At 42.6% G+C, this 24,032-nt stretch overlaps 1 protein-coding gene across 2 annotated transcripts in view; it reads right to left on the bottom strand.

Moving 5' to 3' along the window:
* Nucleotides 1-19,239, bottom strand: part of ANXA4 (annexin A4) — a 74,827-nt gene extending 55,588 nt beyond the window's left edge. Inside the window, exon 1 of one of the 2 annotated variants that reach the window (XM_018055460.1) lies at nucleotides 19,120-19,239. The gene's annotated coding sequence lies outside the window, so the exon portion shown is untranslated. Of the gene's footprint in view, nucleotides 1-17,506; nucleotides 17,528-19,119 lie in introns of those variants that run through there. The other variant, XM_018055461.1, reaches the window with a different exon arrangement.

Raw genomic sequence — 24,032 nt, 5'->3', positions numbered from 1 at the left:
CATGTGTGATAATAACGTGTGGATTCACTCTCTGACCTAAGGTCTGGCAGGTGCTAGTGGCACGGGTGGGACAGGTTCACGCTAGTGAGGGTGAATCCATGCTGCCCCTCTAATAGGAAACAGCAGTGAAAAGTGAAGTCGCTCAGTCGTGTCCGACTCTGCGATCCCATGGACTGTAGCCTACCAGGCTCCTCTGTCCATGGGATTTTTTGCCATTTCCTTCTCCAGGGATCTTCCCAACCCAGGGTTCAAACCCCGGTCTCCCATACTGTAGACAGACGCTTTACCGTCTGAGCCACCAGCAGTGGGAAGGTCCAAACCTGAAGCTGGTGTGGCCAACGCCACAGCCTAGCTGTCCATTTCAGACAGGACCTCCTCCTTCCTTGGAGCCATCCTTCCTTTGACACCATCCTTCCTCTGTAACCAAGATGCTGAAGCCTGGAGGCCAACCACTTGGGTTTGTGACTCTCCCACACATATTTCCTCACTGTGTGATTTGGAGTAAATTATAATCTCTCTGTACTTCAGTGAATTTCCTCATTGATAACATGGAATTCATAATAATAGTAACTTCATAGGAAGGGTTGTGGCAAAGATGAATCAAGTTATTGCATCATATCAAGTACTTAGAATCTCACACATATTATGTACTCAACAAATGTTAGCTATTCTTTTTATTACTATTCTCTCCGAGTAACCTTTATCCACCACATACACATATTCCAACTTACCAGTTTAATGAGCTGTTTTCGGGGTGGGTTACCAACTCCACCCATATTAAAAATATCTGTGGTGTACAGAGTTCAGGCTTTCACTTCTACAACCTTTCAAACCAGATTTCCCTTAGGATCCTTTTGGCCACCAAGTTGATGGGGTCCTCTGTGTGTGTCTGTCCTCCAACATCATCATTGTTTTCAGAGTTGTCTGAATTCTAAGACAGCATCTTCCCTGGAATCTGCTCACCAGACTCCCATCCTGGGCCCCAACTTTCCTGCTCTTAATTCTCAGCAGTGCCTTGCACATAGTGGAGCTGTAAGAAATGCCTGTTGACTTTAACTGAACTGGCTGCTCCTGCAGCCATAGGACTATGTTAACTGCCTTGCCTCCTTGCAGAAGGCCTAGTCTTCACGAAGGGCCCTCCTCCCCAGGGGGTCTCCTCCTCTTGCCTTGTTTCTGAGCCCCCTGGTATTCTCTAAGGAAGCATTAGCACAGATTCAATTACTCCAGTCCCACTGGGGTGTACTTTCTAACCACAGAGGAAAATATATTCTCTATCTTGAAATCTTAGGTAGGTAGAGATTTCTTAGGACACAAGACAGCACGAGATATAAAAGTCAATATAAGTAAGATTCATCAAAATTAAAAAAGATTTGCTCAGTAAAAGACACTATTAGAAAAGTGTCTTTTATTCTCATTAAAAGAAAATTAACAGAAAAGCCATAGATTGGGGGAAAATATTCACAGCACATATATCTGATAAAGGACTCGAGCTGAGAATATATAAAGAACTAAAAGTCATAACACAAAGATGAACACAGCAAGTTCTTAAATGGGAGAAAGACTTAAGACACTTCACAAAAGAAAACATATGAATAATCAGTAAGCATATGAAAAGGTGCCCGTTACTGGTTACGCAGAAAACACAAATTAAAAGCAAAATAAGATACCATTCACATCCTTTAAGATGGTTTAAAAAAAAGGAAAGAAAAGGGAAGAAACAAAAACAAAAAATGGACACTATTAAATGTTAGAGAGGGACTTCCCTGGTGGTCCTGTGGTTATGAATCCGCCTTTCAATGTAGGAGACGCCGGTTTGATCCCTGTGTACAACCCCACATGCCGTGGGGCAACCAAACCTCTGCACCCCAACTACAGAAATGCCCACGCACCACAAAGACCCAGCACAGTGAAAAATAAATTCAAAAATAAATAAATAAATGTTAGAGAAGAGGTAGAGCAACTGAAACTTTCAAACACTAACTATTTGGCAGTTTCTATTCAGGTTAAACATGAATCTTCCCTTTGACTCAGCAATTCCATCTTATTTACCGAAGATAAGTGAACACCCATATCCATAAGAAAACATGGGCAAGAGTGTTCACATGAGCCGTACTCACACAAACTCCTGCAACTGGAGACAACTCAGATGCCCATCAACAGATAAATGGACAGATTGCAGAATATTCATGCAATGGATACTTTTCAGCAAACGACTGATACAGTGATAAGACGAGTGAATCTCTAAAACATTATTCTGAGTCAATGAAGCCGAGAAAACAAGCTAATGTGTAATGCCAGAAAGCACAGAAGTGGTTGCCTAGGGTCAGGGATTGGAGGCAGTGGTGAGGTGGAGGGGCCTACCTGCACAGGATTGTGAGGGAAGGAACTTCAGGGTTGGACTGTAATGTTCCTTATCTTGATTGAGGCAGTGGTACCCAACTGTACACATTTGTCAAAATACACTGAACTCACTTCACACCCATTAGGATGGCTAGTATTAAAACAAAACAAATCAGAAACTAACAAGTGTCAGTGAAGATGTGGAGAAATTGGATCCCTGTGTACTGCTGGTAGGAGTGTAAAACAGTATAGCCACTATAGAAAACAGCATGGTACTTCCTTGAAAAATTGAAAATATAATAATTACTATGTGATGTAGCAATTCCATTTATGGGTATATATTCCACCTATATACAATCTGGAGATACATACATACATATTAATATACATAGTCTTTCCAAAAAATTGAAAGCAGGGACTCAATGAGGTGTCTGTACACTCACGTTCATAGCAGGATTATTCAAAATAGCCAAAAGATGGAAGCAACCCATGTGTCAACTGATAGATGAACGTATAAACAAAATGTGATACATACAACAAAATATTATTCAGCCTTGAAAAGAAATTTGACATGGACTTTGAGGACATTATGCTAAGTGAAATAGCCAGACACAAAAAGATCACTACAATATGATTCCACTTATATTGAGAACTTAGAGTAGTCAGACTCACGTAGGATGGTAGTGCCAGAGGTGGAAGAAGGGGCGAGAAGGAATTATAGTCTAGCAGGTATAGAATTTCAGTTCCACAAGATGAAAAGCGTGGTAGTGATGGTTGCAGAACAATGTAACTGTATTCACACCACCAAACTGAATGCTTAGAAACAGTTAAAATGGTAAGTTTTATCTTATGTGTATTTTACCACAATTTTAAAAAATAATTTTTACAGTATTCTTGGCTGGGAAATCCCATGGACAGAGGAGCCTGGGAGGCTACAGTCCATGGGGTTGCAAAAGAGTAGGACACGACTTAGTGACTAAACGACAACAACAAACAATTACAAACAGAAAGAAAATTTAAAAAATAAAATAAAAGAAGCAATTTTAAAAAGTGAACTCCTTAAGAAAAAAACACCTCACTGAACTAAGCACTTAAGATCTGTGTATTTTATCATATGTAATTAATACTTCGATACAATAATAAACATGTCTACAGCCAAAAGTATATGATTCAGATAATACACAGGTATCCAGCTTTGCAGGTTGAGGGTGGCCTCTCAGGTAAAGCCTGCCACTGTGTGTCTTCCTTTAGCAATGTCCTCTCAGAGGCAAAATCCAACTCAGTGGAATCCAAAAATCCATACAGCTTTTGCATAGCATCATGGGTAAAGCCACGTCTCCTCAGGGATAACAGCTATTCAAAGAGAAAAATCTGTCCAGCATAGTTAAGCTTTGCCACAGGTTACACTGTTTTTCCCGCTCCATTTCCCAAGTTACTTTAAAATCAGAGGCCCTCAAAGAAACGTGAAAGGTCACTTAATTCCATTTTCCTCCATCAAAAATACCATAAGTAAACTATTCGGGGCAAGGAAAACTCTAAGACAGGAACCCCACTAACTGTTCACATAGGAACCCCAACCAGTTGATCATAAGCTACTGGTGTTGATCTCCAGCTTTTGTCTCTTTTACCACTAGAGTTTCTGTATGTCCGTCTGCACCCAGGTCACCCAGATCCCACCTTATGAATCACAAACTACAGGCCACCATATCCTGAGACCCCCAATTCCAAGGCTGTACGTCCACCTGCACCCAGGTCACCCGGATCCCACCTTATGAATCATAAACTACAGGCCACCATATCCTGAGAGCCCAGTTCCAAGGCAGACCAGTACTCCTGATCTCTCTCGTCTCAGCCATCATAGGTCTCAGGGGCAAAGAAGAAGAGCACCTCATCAGAAAAAGGAATCCTGAATCTAACATCTGGTCTTTCTTTTATAATCTGTCCCAGAGAAACTAAAGTCCACTCCATCTTTCTTTACAGAATTCTTGTGAGGCTGGAAGGAGGAGACAGACAGGACCTGAATGAGAAACTCAAGTACCAGAGGGGAATGATTGGCAAAGAGGCGGTGAGTGGCCAGGCTTCCTATTGTCCTGTTAGGTTTTATTTGCCTACAGGTAGGAAAAGTGTTATTACACAGCCCAGGCTTTTCCTCACCAACACTGCCATTTCCACTTGCCACAAGGGAAGAAAACTCTCTTCCCAAATGAGCAGGAAAAGCAGCTGGGTTTTCTTCACAGATTTACACTGCTTTGACCCTGGCAATCTGGAATAAGCTGGAGAAGAAACACGGCTCTCTTGAAATGGCACGTTTTCTTCTGGTGCTGCCCATGCCCTATAAATACTGGAGATCTAGCTCTGTGGGCGACTCTCTCTCCCTGTGGATCAGCCACTCCTTCTGTGGACCAGAGCAGGGATCTATTTTCAAATCTTTCCAGCGTTCAAGCTGACTCTGGCCAAACAATACAAAAACAGAACTGTTAGAATTCCTCCATGGTGGATGTCTGATTCACATAGGGAACTTGTTATTTCTGATGCAGCCTCTCCTGTTTTTTTTTGTTTTTTTTTTTTTCCCCATGAAAAACCTCACGAAGGCAAAGCAGGGCCACGGAAGAAACTCGTGACAAAATCCAAAGGACTAGGACTGACATGAGACAAGATCAGAAGCTGAAAGGAACCGAAACTAACTAGAGGCAGACGTGTGTAAGAGACGCACAGAAAAAGCCAGAAAGAGGGGGATAGTAAGGAGCTGAGTAACGTGTCTCCATCAGCTCAGTGGGGAATCCCCCCAGAAAACCCCAGCCCTGCCCACCCACTTGAGCTGAGGAGCTGTGAGGTGGACCCTTTACTGATCCTACTAATTCCCCAAGCCAGACATGAAGCAGAGTAGATGCAGGGAAAAGTGACCAAAGAAAAGAATCCTGGTGGAAAGGCATCCTTTATGTATGAAAGAACCAGGCACTGGGGTTAGGAAAAGATGCCACCTCAGAGAGGCAGAGAGAAATGGGGAAAACCAGTTGGAAACAGGAATTGGACTGAGTACTGTGCAAACAAATTTCTCTCCTGCTTAAAGCTGATGCCAACACAAAAAGGACTAAGGTGTTCTGTCCACCTTTCCTTTGACAGACACAGTCGGCACCTGTGTTGCGCAACATGGTAGCCACAAGCCGCCAAGCAGTTATTGAGTAACTGAAATGCAACTAGTGCAACAGAGAAAATAACTCAATTTTAATTTGAAGTCAATTTAAAATTGAAGCAGTATAAAATATTTTTTCATAGCACAGGACAGCAGCATTTTTTGATGGGGCCACGATTCACTGTAACCGTTACACTGTGCAGCATGCTTGTCAGCCACACTGCGTCTTTTCTAGTATTATACCGAATCACAGCACCAATCCACTTGCTGTCAACACATTGATTCACTTTGATATCATCTATGCATTAATGCAACATTTTGAATGAGTTTATTTGAATATGTTCTACAGACAGCATGAATTACAGTCATACCTATATAGATTGTAATTCATAATTACATTTAAATACTTACTTTAATTATAACATTTTCTAGTATGAAAAAATAACAATGGATATTTAAAAAATTTTTAAAAGAAGGTGGCTTACTGATGTGGAATTGAGTCAAGAGGCAGAAGCACTGTGACTGATACAGTAAGGAAAAAGAGATTCAATTTGCATATAAGAGTTAGTGAGTTAACTGGACAGGTGCAGTTTTATTTTTTTAATATAAATTTATTTATTTTAATTGGAGGCTAATTACTTTACAATATTGTAGTGGTTTTGCTATACATTGACATGGATCTGCCATGGGTGTACATGTGTTCCCCATCCTGAACCCCTCTCTCACCTCCCTCCCCATCCCCTCCCTCTGGGTCATCCCAGTGCACCAGCTCTGAGCACCCTGTCTCATGCATCGAACCTGGACTGGTGATCCAGACAGGTGCAGTTTTAATCGGTATCATCTTATAGAAAACCTCGAACAGACTCTCTCCCCAACCCAGTACTTGGTTGGGTAGGATAATTGATATTATTCATTTCACCTGTCTCGTTTGTTTTTAAATGTGACTACTAGATAATTCAAACTTACATTTGTGGCTCACTTTATATTTCTATCACATAGCACTGATCTACACCTACCTTGTGTAATAATAATTTTTAAATTTCTTCTTTATTTTTAATTGGAGGCTAACTGCTTTACAAAGTTGTATTGGTTTCTGCCACACAACAGTGCAAGTCAGCCCTAAGTGTATACATATATACATCCCCTCCCTTTGGAGCCTCCCTCCCCCTCTCCCTCCCCACCGTCCCACCCCTCTAGGTGGTCACAGAGTTCCAGGCTGGGCTCCCTGTGTTCTGCTGTAGCCTCCCACTGGCTCTCCAGTTTACATATGCTAGCGTATACACGTCAACGCTACTCTCTCCATTCAACCAACCCTCTCCTCCCCCTGTTGTGTCTGCAAGTTTGTTCTCTACATCTGTGCCTCTATTCCCGCCCTGCAAATAGGTTCATTAGTACCGTTTTCCTAGATTCCATATATGTGTGTTAATACAGGATACTTGTTTTACTCTTTCTTGACTTGCTTGACTGTGTAAGAGGCTCTGGGTTCATTCACCTCAATTCAACGGACACATCCATTCCTTTTTGTGGTTAATAATAAGAGCTACTGTTGAGCATATATTTTATTGTCAGACATTGTTCTAAATACTTCACATGAATAATTATCTCAGATATCTCTTTTAAATCTCATCAAGAAAATTATTTATCTTCTTGGTGCTTCATTTCCCCCATTTTTTTAAAAAAAAGAAAGAAAAACACAGTATGGGTCTATGACAAAAGAACGAGCACCCTGGAATGTGTGAAGGCAAAGCTTATCCCTGAAAATAATTCACTTAATTATTCAGAAGAAACATTCAGGGAACCATTGAGCATCCTCAATATTTGATGGAAGAATAGCATTCTAAGTACGAGGAGAAAAATGATTAGCATAACACCAAGAAATCCTTTGAGATGAAAGATTTTGGCTTAAATATTCTGTATTCAGAACATCAAGGCCAAGGTTAATTTTCTACAATCACCCTTTTCCTCCTTCCCAAATAGAAAGAGATTTGATTTTTAAAATGCTTATGTGTATTTAAGAGGGCTTACCAAATCTAATATTAATATAAGAAGGTTTACCAAATATTTAAATAATATTCTTTTCACTACTGTTTGGTTTCAACTATCCCTCCTTCCCCAAAACAGAATCCTCCAGCAAGAGTCCTTCCAAAACAAATGAAGCATCTGCAGAGATCATGAAAAATTTAATATTAACACCTCGAGAGACCATAGAAAATAGAAAATACTGATTAGCTTAAAAAAAAAACCTCTTTACTTTTTAATAAAATGTATACAGCAGAAAATTTATTATTTCGTTTATTTCTGTTTCAGCAACCTCAGGACTTTTTGGTTGTAAAAATGAAATATGGATTTGGGATAGTTGGCATTAATTTTATTTGTCGCTATCAACCTCTTTTTCCCTCCAGTCGTTATTGTTTAAGTTGCCTGCCTGATCTGATAAACTTGTTTCCTAAACCCAGCAAGCATGCGGGAACAGGCAGAATGTTCCACTGCAGTGCTGAAAATCATGCCTCTTTCCTACAAAAGAAAAAGATCAACTTTCGTAGGATTTTAGAGAGTATAAGGCCTTTAGCAATCACATCTATTTCCCCCTTTCATTTTATTTTGTAAATTATTACATCAAATCTAAGCACTGAAAAGGCCATTTTAAAACAGTGTAAACATACCATGTACTGTCACTTTTTGTGTGTTCCAATCTTTTAGCAGTTGTAATCACAGTATGTATATCATTTTATGTTCTGCTCTCTCCTCTTAATTTTCCAAATTCTACACAATCATCATATTATTTTATTAAATTTATATTCTTCCATCGTATTGATACATTATAACTTATTCAATGTCCCTACTATTTGGTTATTGTTGTGCCCAAGTCGCAAAATCTCCCAATGACCACCAGGGAGCCGATATCTGATGCAAAAGCAAGAGAGTTTTTATTACCAAGTTCCAGCTGGGGCTCCCACCGTTACCCACGCAGCGGTTAAGGAGAGGAGCTCCGAACTCTGGGTTACATTGCTTATACAGGGTATTCTCCCGCGAAAAATTTGCAAAATGGGAGTTTCCGGGTTGGGAGACGTCTAATTGGTTACCTTCTGTGGAAGGGTTAGGTGTTGGGTTCTGATTGGTTTTCATTTCCCCGGGCTGGCCACGGGTTCTGATTGGTTCCCATTTCCCGGGCTTAATTCGAATTTCCCGGGCAGGTCATAAGTCCTGAATGTAAAGTCAGGAGATCCTGATCTGGGATCTGATCGGCTCGCAGGTGGTGGGGTGAGGTCAGGGGATATCCAAAGACTTTTTCCTCAGAACTCTAAAATGGAGTTTTTTTTTTTTTTTTTTTGGCAAAATGGAGTGGCTTAGGCTCTTCAGTTATTCAGGGTTTTTTTTTAATGATATGACTACAATCTTTATAATTAGCTTTGTAGATTTTGTTCTTCTTTTGACCTATTTATTCCTTGTGATACCAACACCTGGATAATTATGAATATTTCCTATTGTCCTCCAAATTTACAAGGATATCCAATTCTCAGCCAGCCAAAACATGTTCATTTGCTATATTTATTATTTAATGTTTAGGTGTAATACTGAGCCTTATCATAGGTTTAACTCCTTTGAATAAATACTGAATTGTCTCTTTTTCTACTTATACACCTTTTTGTGAATTATCTGCTTGCATTTTTTGCGCATTTTAGGGATCCTGATGCTTTACTAACACATTTCTAGGAATTATGCACATATTATAGAACTTAATCTTTTATACCCAAAATTTATTAGCATGCATTTTTCCAATTTCATATTTTCCTTTTAGTAGAGTCAAACTTTGGGAGAAAAATTTTAAATCATACCTATCCATCTTTTCCTTTGTATTCCTCCCCATTCTTACTACCTCAATGGTTAGAAAAGTCTCTTTTTTTATGAAAATGTTGATAACCGTTGAACTGGAGGCTGAATAGGTACATGAGGTTTCCTTTTACTATTCTGCCACTTTGGGTATATGTTAGGAAAAGTTTATAATAAAAAAAAAAATTTTTAAGTAGCTCTTTCCCACTGCTAGAATAATCACTTTATTTTATTTCTGCCAGTTTTTCTCCCACCCCTTCCATGTTCCAGTTGAGGAAACTCTTGCCCAGGAGGCTAAAGCAACTCTCTTACTACATGTCTCACCTTGCGTCTCACCCACTAAACTTAGCCACAACATCTTCTGTTTTGGGCCTGGGGAAAACAGCCAATGACAAGGCTATTTGGAAAGAGCTAGAATTCAGTTTAAGAAAATTTGGCTGGAAGATCCTAAGTAGCTGGTGTTTTACTCCTGCAAGCTTGCTCCAACCCTGCCCCATTAATGAGCCATAATAAGACCAGGGGTGTGCTGATAAACTTAACAGCTGGCTCTCCAAGGAAAGAAAACCCTGATTTGTAGCCATTTCTTTGGTGTAAATATTTTCAACATGATTCATTTCAAGTTACTTATGTGGTGTTACTTTTAGAGTTGGTAATGCTAAAGCTGAAACTCCAGTATTTTGGCCACCTCATGAGAAGAGTTGACTCACTGGAAAAGACTTTGATGCTGGGAGGGATTGGGGACAGGAGAAGAAGGGGACAACCGAGGATGAGATGGCTGGATGGCATCACTGACTCGATGGACGCGAGTCTGAGTGAACTCCGGGAGTTGGTGATGGACAGGGAGGCCTGGCGTGCTGCGATTCATGGGGTCGCAAAGAGTCGGACACGACTGAGCGACTGAACTGAACTGAACTGAATGGTAGTAGACAATGGTATGCCATTATATAGTATTTCCACCATACAGACACAAGAGACCTAAAGAACTTCAAGAACATATGTAATAGTAAAAGGTGGTAAAATAATTAGAAAGTTACAGGGTGTTTTCAATATAATTTACTGATAAATATTTCTACTTTAATATAATTCATTTAATGGTTATATTTATAATATATTATATTTATAATATATAATGGTTATATAATGGCTATATTTAACAATTAGTTTGAAAAAACTCTGAACATTTAACAATCATTTCTGATGGATTTCCCACGAGGCTCAGTGGTAAAGAATCCATTTGCCAAAGCATGAGACGCAGGAGACGTGGGTTCGACCTCTGGGTTGGGAAGATTCCCCAGGAGGAGGAAATGGCAACCCACTCTAGTAGTCTTGCCCAGAAAATCCCATGGACAGAGGAGCCCGGCAGGCTACAGTCCATAGAGTTGCAGAGTTGGACATTACTGAGTGACTGAGCATGCACTCTGACGGGTTGATAGAACAATGCCCCAAGACACCATTGGGAGAACAGTAACAGAAGCAGGATTTTTTTCAAAAAACTGTGGTTAAAAAAAATGACAAAACTTACCATTTTAATAGTTTTTAATAGTAAAGAGTATCTCTTCCCCATTGCTAGAATATTTGCTTTATTTTATTCCTATTTTCTATGTTTTATTCTATTTATTTCATTTTAAAATTCAGTGGCATTGATTACATTAACAATGTTGTACAACCATTACCACTATCCATTCCCAGAACTTCTCCATCGTCCCACATAGAAACTTTCTATGCATTAAATAATAACTCATCATTTCTCCCTTACCCTAGACTCTGTAAACCATCATTCTGTTTTCTGTCTCTATGAATTTGAATTTTATCCTATATAGGTGGAATGATATATTTGTTCTTTTGTGTCTGGATTATTTCATTTGGCATAATGTTCTCAAAGTTCAACTATGTTTGAGTACCTATCAGAAATTCACTCTTTCTTAAGGTAAAAGCAGGGTTTTAAGACCAATATTTAAGGCCACCAGGAATGCTCAGCCTGGAGGGAGAGTGTGTGGGTGTTGCTCCATCTTCTCACCTCTGAGGTATAAGCCTTCCTCAGATTCACCAACATAGAGAAAATCCAGGGAATCAAGTCCACCCAAAGCATGGCCCCAGTGAGGAGGTCACAGGCAGCTTTAATAGGGAGCACAAAAGAATCTGAAAAAGGTAGAAGATCCCGTGTGCATGATTAAAATTCCCCTATGTTTATATTTTCATTATATCCAGACCAGTATTTCAACCTAAAAGAAGTTCATACAACTAAGTGGTTGTGAAAGTGGTTCCATGACCAGGAACATCACCATCAACTGGGAATTTGTTAAAAGTGTAAATTCATAGGCCCAACCTCAGACCTACAGAATCCAAAACTTGGGAGGTGGAGTTAAGAGGCTCCCCAATATGATTCTGATGCATTCTCAGATTTGATAACCACTGCTCTAGAGTAATGATTCTAGATTCCAACTACAGATACCTAAAAGGTTCCCAAACCACCCCATGGGCGTTTTGTAAGTGTAGGTTCTCATTCATGATCCTTCACCAACAGTAAGTTAATGGGGGACTTCCCTGGTGGTCCAGAGGTTAAGACTTTGCCTTCCAATGCAGGGGGTATGTGTTCCATCCCTGGTGGGGAAGCTACGAGCCCAAATGCCTCTGGGCCAAAAACCAAAAACATAAGTAATAATGTTAACAAAATTCAATAAAGACTTTAAAAAATGGTCCATAGTTTTAAAAATCTTTAAAAAAGAATAAACTAATAGGGAAAAAATGAGCAAAATTTTATTAATAGAAGGGGGGAGTCATAACATTAACATCTTTTAATATGTTATACACATGCATGTATAGTTATGCATAAATACGACTCAGGATATATGTCTGCCAAAGATTATTTGAATAGTAGAGTTCTCAAAACCATCCAGTGCAAGCACACCTCACTCCTGGAAGGCCTGATCTGTTAATTTACAAGACCTGTGAAACTCCAGATTCCAGTCTTCTCCCACGTTTGAGTGTTGGCCTAGGCTGTAAGGCATGCATTCAGTTCAGGAGATAGCAGGCTGCGAATCCACAAGGGCAGAGCTCCAGTCCTTGCTTCAAGATCTAACCCCACCTGTGGGAGCCAGTTTATTCTGGCATCAAGCTGAGGTAGACTACTGTGCAAGATTTCTGCCAGGATTAGCAATCAACCTCTATTACACCCTCCTTCCTCATTGAGAGAGCCTGCATGAGTTGAGGGACTGAGTTTGGTAAACCAGGAAAGTGGGACTCTCCTAGAAAGAAAGAATGATTGGTCCAAGGCAAGCCCATTCCAACTGCCACAGTGGTTTATGAATAGCCATGTGACACACTGTGGAGGTTGAAAAGTGAAGGCAAGCCTGTCTAGAGGCTTGGAGAAAGAGCGTTCCCCATGCTAAAATGACTGAGTCAGCCTACCAACTTCCCCTTTTGGCCTTGGATGAAGGCACGACTTGGGCTTCCCTGGTAGCTCAGCTGGTAAAGAATCCACCTTCCATGCAGGAGACCCCGGTTCAATTCCTGGCTTGGGAAGTTCCCCTGGAGAAAGGATAGGCTACCCACTCCAGTATTCTTGGCTTCCCTGGTGGCTCAGACAATAAAGAATCCGCCTGCAATGAGGGAGATCTGGATTTGATCCCTGGGTTGGGAAGATTCAATGGAGGAGGGCATGGCAACCCACTCTAGTATTCTCGCCTGAGAATCCCATGAAGAGAGGACCCTGGCGGGCTGCAGTTCATGGGGTCGCAAAGAGTCAGACATGACTGAGCAGCTAAGCACAGAAGGCATGACTCAGTGTCCGGAGCTATGGCTTCAAAAGGATCCTAATTAGTACAGAGGGTAAGGCAGCTGGCATGGTATCTTGGGAAAAGCTCTTAAACTTTAGTGGGCACAAAAATCCCCTGGAGAGTGTTTAGAAATACAGATCTGGGGGATGTCAGACTCTAGAGCTTGAGTCAGTAAATCTTGGGTGGGGCTCAGAGACCTTACTCAATTAAGTTTCAACATGCAGTCCTGGTTATTCTCACACCCAGCTCTGAGCCCTGACTCTCAAATAGGTGGTCTCTGCATGAGACCCCCTGTTTCAAAACTGCTACTTGCTGTGTGTGCAGGCACTCATCGTCTTCATTTAAACATTCATTTGAGGGCTTCCTTGGTGGCTCAGTGGTAAAGAATCCGCCTGCCAATGCAGGAGACCCAGATTCGATCCGAGATCTAGGAAGATCCCACATGCTAAGGAACAATGAAGACCATGCACCACACTACTAAACCTGTGCTCTCGAGCCTGAGAGCCGACCTGCTGAGTCCATATGCCTCAACTACTGAAGCCCGCGGGCCCTAGGGCCCGTCTCTGCTTCAAGAGAACCCATCGCAATGAGAACCCCATGCTTCGCAACTAGAGAGTAGCCCCACTCTTTGCAACTAGAGAAACGCCCACACAGCAACCAAGACCCAGCACAGCCAAAAATAAAAAATAAATAAATGTAAAAAAAGTTTATTTTGCTCCTATCAGGTACTAGGCATTGTGAAAGAAACAAAGATGAAGATGACTTTGCTCTCAAGAAGCATGAAAGCCAGTAAGAGAAACAAAACTAGTATGTAACCAACCCAATGACAAAGCAGTTCTCGGCAGCTATTAACATTAGAACTTCAAGGAAGGGAGAGACTACAGACTAAGTAATCCCACCTCACTCCCCCCCACCCAAGAGAGGCAAAGAGATTTCATTTGATTAAGGCTCAGATAGGATTTTAACAGCAAAGAGTCCATAGGCAAAGACAGTAAAAATGAGTCTTCCGCTCTGATTATGACCGATACGACTTATTTGGAAAACAGAATATTTGACCTTTGAGCAATACAGGTTTGAACTTCCCCAGGACAACTTATACCTGAGTTTTTTTCACTAAATGCTACTGCACCATTACACCATCCACAGTTGGTTGAATCTGCAGATGTAGATCCCAAGATATCCAGGAACAAAGATAAGGCAGTAGGGAAGTGGGAAGTGTAAAATGATACGTGGATTTCTCAACTGCACAGGAAATGCATTAAGGGTCAAATGCATTAAGTTTGGAGTTTGGCTGGTTTAAGGATATGATGGGAGTGGAGACAAAGAATGGAACAATCATTTTTAAAAATGGGTCATTTGAACCTCCCTGGCTATCCAGTGCTTAGAACTCTGTGCTTCCAGTGCTGAGGGTGCAGGTTCAACCCATGATAGGGGAACTCCAATTACAAATGCTGTGCAGTGTGGTCAAAAAGAAAAAGAAACTTTTTCAGCAAGTGGATCATTCCGTAGGGCTCAGAGGTTGGAATAAATTTTCTAGGCCATGAAAAATCACACATTCACTCAGCACACACCTTTGGTGAGCACTCACCAGGCAATGGGCCAGAGGAATGGGGCTCTGTGGTCCTGCTCTCAGAGGAGCTCAAAGCGGAGAGGAGGGCACAAGTCTGTATTCAAGAAAAAATAAAGCGTGGTGGGGGAATCACAGGGAGACAAGGGCACACAGAGGAGGACCGTCACCCAGATTACATCCAAGACAAACCCTGAAGAGTTGGCCTGGTGTAGGACAGCGAAGCTGGGAGTCTTGTTTCTCCAAGGCTGAATCTCTGCCTTGATTTCCTTCCTGGTACCCAGAGTTTCCTTTTTATTTAAAAATATCTATCACAAAGCTGGCGGCTTCCCAGGTGGCGCCAGTGGTAAAGAACCCACCTGCCAATGCAGGAGGCATAGGAGATGCAGGTTCGATCCCTGAGTTGGGAAGATCCTCTGGAGGAGGGCATGGCAACCCACTCCAGTATTCTTGCCTAGAGAATCCCACAGACAGAGGAGCCTTGTGGGCTACGGACCATGGAGTCACAAAGAGCTGGACAGGACTGAAGCGATGTAGAATGCATGCACACTAGCATGATCATATAACAGTGCTAAACACAGAAGAAGATGCAGAAGAAAATAGGAATTTATGACTGAGGCCAGCAACTCATACTATGGGATCCCTGGAATCTCTAAGACCTAACTCCCAATAATTGGTCCTGTCTCCCAGGGGCCCACAGAATGACATTAATTTCTGAGGGCCCTCAAGCTCTGGCCTCTGGACTAGCCCTGCTCTGGCTGAATGGCACTCCTCCATGTCTGTGCATAAGCCCTTCTCCTATTCCCACCTCCAAGATCATTCTCATTCTCCCTCCAAGAAGCCTTCTCTGACCACCCATGATGGGGTTAGGCGCACCTCCTCAGTTCTGTGGCCGGCTGTGCATAGTGCATTGAAGTGCATTCACTTCTCATGCAGTCCTATGAGTTTTTAACTGTTGATATGCTAGTTTATCTCCCTAAGGATGGGGTCTGGGTATTTTACCCTTGAGTATATAGCATCTGTCACATTGTATAATAAATAAATGAACCTTTATCCATTTGGTGGGGGCCACTGACATTCTGCCCACCAACTGAAGGCCCTTCCATGCGCATGTCCAACCATATCTTTCAGATAAATTCCTAGTATTCAAATGGATGGAACACAAGTTAATGGATTTTAAAATTTTGAGAAACACTGCCAAATTTCAGGGCAATTCTTAACACAGTGTCTAGGCATTTGGCTGATCTCAAGCATCTTGAACATTTAAGACAAATTCTTCAAAGGTGGTGGTTCAGGTTCCCACGGCAAAGCTCTCCGTCCAGTTCAAACATAACTGAACAAGTTACTCCCAATAAAACCAACACAACAGGCAGATTCCTGGGTCCCACCCTGTCACTGCATTAGAACGCTGGGGGCAAAAATCTGTATGCTGTGCAACCTTCCAGGGGGATGCACCCAAAGTTTGGAGACAATGGCTTTGGAAGTCATCTTAGTTTAACCTTCTCCCCTTCCCAGCTCCATCAGAAAGGGGCTGTGGGGCTTCTGCCCAGATATCTCTGGTGACAGAACTCCTGCCAATTCCAAACCCATCCAGCCTGTGGGTTTCAAAAGTCATTTCCTTAAATTCAACCAGAACCTGCCATCCAAAACACTCCTGCCCAGCTCTTCCCAAGGCCACAAAGAGTGAGCTGACTCCCTTATTCAAAAGCCAAGCCCCTCCTGAATCCAGGGCCATTAACCTGTATTCCCACACTACTGCCAGCTCCAGTTCTTCCCACCATAGTTTACACATCAGCTTGACCAGAAGAAAGATGAAAAGGAAAAGAAAAACATTTGGTTAAGATCAGTTTATAAACCAGGAAGCCACAAATCCAAATGCCAAATCATTCTGAACCAAGCACTGACAGGGCCACAGTAAGGCAGAGAGGCTAAGGGAACAGGCTTTAGTATCCATTGTGTGTGTGTGTGCACGCACACACATGCATGCTCAGTTGTGTCCAACTCTTTGCAACTGTCTGGACGGTAGCCCACCAGGCGCCTCTGTCCATGGGATTTTTTCAAGCCAGAATACTAGAGTGGGTTGCCATTGCCTCCTCCAGGGGATCTTCTGGACCCAGGGATTGAACCCAAGTCTCTTGTGTCTCCTGTATTAGCAGGTGGATTCTTTATCACTGTGCCATCTGGGAAGCCAGTATCCAGCAGCTGGATTTAAATCTTTTTGCAAGGAGTCCAACCCTTGTATCACAACTTGGAGCCTTGGGATCTCTTCTGTAAAACAAGCTTAATAATCCTGCCTCAGGTTGAAAAAAAAAAAAAGATGAATGAGGGGACTTCCCTAATGGTCCACTGGTTAAGAATTTCAAATGCAGGGGCACAGGTTTGATGCCTGGTCGGCGAAGTAAGATCCCACGTGCTGCAGGGCAACTAAACCTGTGCGTTGCAACTACTGAGCCCGAGCGCCACAACGAAAGGTCACGCATGTTGTGATGAAGATCCCACATGCCACAACTAGCATGCCATTCAAAGTCCTTCCAGGGAAGACACTGCAGCATCTACCAAACTGCCTCCATAAGTAGCCCTCATTGCAGTGAAAGCAAATGCCCAAAGGTTATGTCTGGGCCAACCCACAGCCCAAAGTCCAGACAAACATTTTAGAAGTTTCTTCTTTTATATAAAGAAAGTATTTAAATTCTGAATCCTGCCACAAAATATACCTGCAATTGTTTTAGTATAAAAAGCATTTTTATCCTCAAATATCTGGATAAAATTGGACAACCAAGGAAAAGCTCCCCGCTACTTTATTCTGAATCATCAGGTACTCCTTGGCACAACATCTGTTACTCGAATGCCTGCCCTCACCTCCATCTCCCTTGGAGAAGAGCAGCCTTAGTCTACCAGCAGATGAGCAAGGACTGGGAAACAGATGAGCTGCAGATATAAGAAGAGAAACGGGCCACAAGCTACAGTTTGAAGTGATCAGATGGTCATCACCCTTTCATCATCCCCTTCAGACACTCAGGGCTGGCCTGCTTGGACCTGACTACATATGTTACTCTCTAAAAAGCTTTCAGACAAAAAAATATCCTTAACCAAATGCAAGCATATCTAGGAGGGAAATTCACAGCATTTTTGACCCAGTAGTTGTGTGTATGTCTGTCTGTGTTTGCACTCAGGTGTGTGTCCCCAAAGCAAAAGAAATCTGATCTAAGCTGAGGGAGGCAGCCTGGCCCTGACCAGAAAGGACTCTGGGACGTTAGCTGGCCCTCGCCGGCTATGGCGACCCATTTCCTCATTCCTGCCCACTTCCTCTGTTGCTTGCTCTTCCACCTCTGTCATCTGAGAATTCTGTGGCAACTAAAGAGCTAGGGCTTCCCTATCAACAGAATTACTTGCAATATAAGGAGGAGGCGGAGGGTTCTAGAATTGATGGGCAATGGGATGCATCATTTTAGAAGAGGAGGGGGGGATCCTATTCATTCTTCCCACTGTCACCTGAAGAGAGGCAGATACTCACTTTTCCTGAAAGCTGTGGGTTACTCAGGTCTCACACGCTCCCAACAGCTTACAGAAGACTTTCATCAATTTGGGAAGCACTTACAGTTGGGCAGATTGTTGAAAAGCAATAACCTCTTTGGTTCCAGAGTCTCCAGCTGGTCAAAGCCACGACCACAGAGTAAGACTGGGCCATTCGCAGGCTCAGTTCATGTATCTCACAGTAATAACAGATTCCCATGTGCCTGGCATTGTACTGAAGGCATTAGGTCCACAAGGAGAGAAAGAGTGAGACCAGGAGAAAGGAGTGAGTTTCTTAAAAGGAGTAACTGCTACTGTTACTGCTAAGTCGCTTCAGTCGTGTCCGACTCTGTGCGACCCCATAGACGGCAGCCCACCAGGCTCCCCCGTCCCTGGGATTCTCCAGGGAAGAACACTGGAGTGGGTTGCCATTTTCTTCTCCAATGCATGAAAGTGAAAAGTGAAAGTGAAGTTGCTCAGTCGTGACTCTTAGCGACCCCATGGACTGTAGCCCACCAGGCTCCTCCGTCCATGGGATTTTCCAGGCAAGAGTACTGGTGTGGGGTGCCATTGCCTTCTCCATAAAAGGAGTAAAGAAAGAATTAAAAAAGCAAAACGTGGGTGTTAGAGTCAGTTCCAGGGAATATTACTCAATCCTTTCTTTGTAACGCCTAAATCCAGCACAGCGCTCGGCACATGAACTCGATAAATAACTGCAGTGACCTCTGACATTCTAAGCTCCACGCACTGCTCCAGAGGTCCTTCTGCAAAGGGCGGGTGGATACAGGCGGTGTCTGCCTCCCGCTTGCCCACCCGGAGCGAGTCCCGGCCGGCTCCACCCTGCGCCAGCGCCGGCACCTCCGCCTGGGCGCGGCGCCCGACCGGCCACCCCCGCGAGGCCCTCCCGAGCTGCTGCATCCCTTCTGGAGCCCAGGACCACCGGCCCGGGGCCCCCTTACCCCAGAGGCCGAGATGGGACGGCGCCCGTTCTCTGCTGCCACGGAGATCACACCCAGACAGGGCTGGGCAGCGGGTCTTATCCCGGACGGACCCGCCCCGCTTCGGGGTGGAGACTGATCCCAAGTTCCTGGTTGTCCCTCTGCCCACGAGACCGGAAAGTCCTCCGCGGGCGAAGCGCACCTGGAGTTCGGGGAGCGGGCGAAGACGCTCCCGGCCTCGTCCCCCGCCGGGATCCCAGATCGCCGGCCCCGCCCGGGTTCCCGCGAGTCGGAGCAGTGGGACTCTCAGATCGCGGGTGCCCGGGCGCCGCTGCACTCGAGGAGGCCCGCGCCCAGGGCCTCTCCTGTCCGCGCCCTGCTCCCACCGCGGCCGGGATTGCCGCTCAGAGTCAGAGCTTCCTCCCCGGGACACTGCACTTTCTCACGGCGAAGTGGAAAGTGGAACGGCACATTTACATTCCCGCGAAGCTCCCAGTCGTTCCACTTCTCCCTTCAGAAAAACCGAGTTCCCTTTCTTGGGGAAACTTTTGGGAATGGGAGTTTGGAGCAGTTCTAGAGCTTTCTCTCTTTACCCGCAAATTACCTGGGTTCCCTGCTGGTCCGTAGCTCCCAGGTTCGGCCTTGAAGCCGAGCTCCCTACCCCTTGTTATACAGTCTTGTATGTTAGTATTTGCCTCTCCTGCAGGACGCGAGTCTCTGGAAGATACTGACTGGGTCTACGTGGTCATTGCACACACACCCAGTACCATGCTGGTTCATGGCAGGTACTCAGTGAATGCTTGCAAAATGAACGCATTGGGTATATAAGTAAATTCGGACTTTATTTAACAGAAGGTAGGAAGCTTTGGAGAGTGTGTTTTATATCCAGCAGATCAAGTGACTGTTAGGACACTTAAAGCTGTAGAGGTAACGATAAATTATTTCCTTAAGATGCAGCTAAAGAGGGTGACAATATGGTTAAAAGCATGGGTTTTGGAACCAGACTGATTTGGATTCCACCTCCTTTTTTCTGCTTGATACTCGAAGTTTCTGAACTTCAGTTTATGAACTAACATGGAAGAATCTAAATTAACAAGACAAACAGTGGAAAAAGAATGAAAAAAGGTTAATTCATTTTCTCAGAGGGATTAGAAAGACTACTTATTCCTTAAAAAGTAAAAAATAAAAGGTTAGAAACTGAGCAGATGCACCCTGCCAAGATCACCTTTACTAGGCAGGTGTACCCGACTCACAGCGGCCCTTTTCTTTCCCATGACTGCCCTCATGCCAGGTTGGGAAGCCACAGTCAGTGCTAACTTTACAGGATACAAAAGGCCAAGAACTGATCAATGAGAGCCTTCCTATTCCAGAGCTCCCATGGGCTTAGCCTGAGGCTAGATTTCTGCAGAAACCACTCCTGTGTTGTTTTCTTCTTTGTGCAATCCTGTTTGACTCACAGGTTTTGCTGAGAATATCCCCTCACTAAAGCACTTACACAACAATCTATATCGTGGGCTTTGCTTCTAGGCCACCTGAGCTACAAGTATTTTATTTTATTAAAAAAAATTTATGAGTATTTAAAAATTAGTATAATCATTGAAATTAAAGACTCAAAGAAGCCTTTCAATTAAGGATAGCAGGGGACTTCACTGGTGGTCCAGTGGCTAAGACTCCACACTCCCAATGCAGGAGCTGGATCCTCTAGATTCCACATGCTCACCCCAACCCCACTCCTCCTACCACTTCCCACATCCCCTAACTTCCCACTGCAAGTAAAATCCACATGGCCCAATGAAGATCTGGAGTGTTGCAACGAAGACCCAGCATAGTCAAATAAATTAACTGATTAAAGATAGCATGAGCACATGCATTGCTTCCTCTTGAAATCTGACATAAGCAATAGTAGATTTTTTTTAAAGAATGAACTAGTGCCATTTGTACCAACATGAATGGACCTAGAGATTTTCATACTAAGTGAAGTCAGAAAGAGAAAGACATAATATAATATCACTTATATGTGAAATCTAAAATATGATATAAATGAACATAGCTAAAAAACAGAAAACAGACTCACAATTAGAGAACAGACTTTTGGCTGTCAAGTGGAAAGAGGTTGGGAGAGGGAAGTATTGGAAGTTTGGAATTAGGAGATGCGAACTATTAGATATGAATAAGATGGATAAACATAAAGTCCTACTACATAGCACAAGGGACTATATTCAATATCCTGTCTGTAATAAACCATAATGGAAAATATATGAAAAAGAATATGCATACGTATAACTGAACCACTTTGCTGTTCAACAGAAATTAACACAACATTGTAAATCAAATGTACTTAAATAATTTTAAAAAAAATAGTAGATTTGAGAAAACTCACAAGAAAAAAAGAGGGAAAATAATTAAATTTTGGAAACTGGAAAGAAGATACTGCAGGTAATAATTGACTTAGCAGACCCGAGAAAACTGACTCCTAAGCCAGGAGTAGGAAAAGCCAAGAAGCAACATGATTTTATAGATTTACCCAGGATAACCCAGGTATTGCTGCACCAGGTCCTTCTAAAAGTAGGTATGTAATTAAGACAAAAAACAGGAGGATTTTTCATAAGTACATACTGGAAGCAATGAATCTCCTCCACATACTTCCCAATACTACACAGTTGCCACTGCTCTCTCCCACTTGGGTGGAAAATTGGAAACATTCTCTGGAGGGGAAAAAGCAGAGAATCTCTGGAATGGGGCATACAAGTTATAGTCAAGACGGTCTGGTTATCTAAGGCTGACCAATAAACTACACAGATTGTGATGACTAAAATCAATGGCCATTTTCTTACATCTCGTGATTTTGTAGGTCTGAATTTGGACAGGACTTGGCAGTCCCCCTGATTTGTGTGACATCAGCAGAAGTCACTTGGCCTCACATGAGTCAGAATAGTTATTATCAAAAAGATGACAAGTAACAGTGAGGATGTGGAGAAAAGGGAACTTCTGCACTGTGGGTGGGAATGTAAACTGGTGCAGCCACTATAGAAAACAGCATGGAGATTCCTCAAAAAATTAAAAATAGAACCACCGTATGATCCAGCAATTCCACCTCTGGCTAATTATCCGAAGGAAACAAAAGCACTAATTAGAAAAGGTATATTCACCTCTATGCTCCTTGCAGCACTATTTATAATAGCCAAGATATGAAAGCAAGCCAAGTACCCATCAAGAGATAAATGAATAAATTATACATATATATATGTATACACACATACACATGGGGTTTCCAGTTGGTGCAGTGAAAAATAATACATCTACCAATGCAGGAGACACAAGAGATGCAGGTTCAATCCCTGGGTGTCAGGAAGATCCCATGGAGAAGAAAACAGCAACCCACTTCAGTGTTCTTGCCTGGGAAATCCCATGGACAGAGGAGCCTGGCAGGCTGTAGTCCATGCAGTCACAAAGAGTTGGACACAATGGAGTGTGTGCGCACACACACACACACACACACACATGCATACTTATATAAGATTTCATTCATATGTGGACTCTAAAAGACAAAACAAATGAACAAAGATAACCAAATAGAGCCATAGATACAGAGAACAAACAGCTGTTTGCAGTGGGGGAAGGGGTGGGGGAAGGAGAGAAGTGGATGAGGGAGGTTAAGAGGTACAAACATTCAGTTACAAAATAAGTGAGTCACAGGTATGGAGTGAGTCACATTGTGGGGAATACAATCAATAATATGCAATATATTTTTATGGTGACACAGGACAGCTAGGCTTATCATGGTGATCATTTTGAAATGTATAGAAATATCAAATCCTGTTATGTACCAGGAAGTTTTATATAAATGTGTGTGTGTGTGCATGTGTATATGTGTGTATATATGTGTGTATGTGTGTGTGTGTTTAAAATATACACCAGACCAGACTTTTTGGAAATCTCACTTGGTAGTATTCAGCTGGCAGATGGGCCAGTCTGAAGGATTCACTCACATGTCTGGCACCATGGCAAGATGAACTGGAAGGCTGATCTCAGCTGGCACTGTCCATCAGAACACATACACACGCCCTCTCCGCATGGCAGTATCAGGATGGTCAGATTGCCTACGGAGGTTCAGGGCAAGGTACCCAAAAACGATACTCCCAGAAATCCAAGCAAAAGTCACTGGACTTATTACCTGGGCTGGGCAGCTCTTGAATGTTATGTCTACTGCATTCTATAGCTCATGGAAGTCACTAAGGCCAGCCCAGATTCAAAGAAGTGGAATTAGGTTTCATCCCTGAATGGGGGGATTAGCAAAAAAATTGTACCCACCTTTAATCTACCACACAAGGATAGGGGAATGGTACTGAAATTGAAGATCTATCAATACATGAAACCTAACATAGTGAATATTTAGCTGCTCAGTATTCTTCCTACACTTGACTCCTACAACACTGGCAACCAAGATGAAGAGTTTGAAATATTCTTCTCTGGAGAAGAGTAAAGACCTAAGAGACTGTCATCAGTTATTTAATGAAAACTGGAGCTACCCTTTAGTAAATTCATCATAGTTGAACCCTGCCCCTTATACAGGCATACAGAGCTTCCAGGGAGCTTTTTATTTTAAATTTTTTGAATTTTATTTTTTTCTAGTTTTATTAAGGTATAATTGAAATACTACACTGTATAAGTTTAAGGTGCACAGCAAATGATTTGACTCACATCCATCATGAAATGATTACCACAGTAAGTTAGTGAGGATCCATCATCTCATACAGATACAAAATTAAAGAAATAGAAAAAAACGCTTTGTGTGATGAGCATTCTTAGGATTTACTCTCAATGACTTTTGGGTGTAACACATATCAGTGTTAATTATATTTATCTTATTGTAGATTACATCCCTGGTACTTATCTCTCATAACTGGAAGTCTGCAGTACATTTTGACTGCCTT

This window comes from Capra hircus, chromosome 11 (assembly GCF_001704415.2).
Source record: "Capra hircus breed San Clemente chromosome 11, ASM170441v1, whole genome shotgun sequence".
Classification (NCBI taxonomy): domain Eukaryota; kingdom Metazoa; phylum Chordata; class Mammalia; order Artiodactyla; family Bovidae; genus Capra; species Capra hircus.
This window is presented reverse-complemented; position numbering and strand designations above follow the sequence as displayed.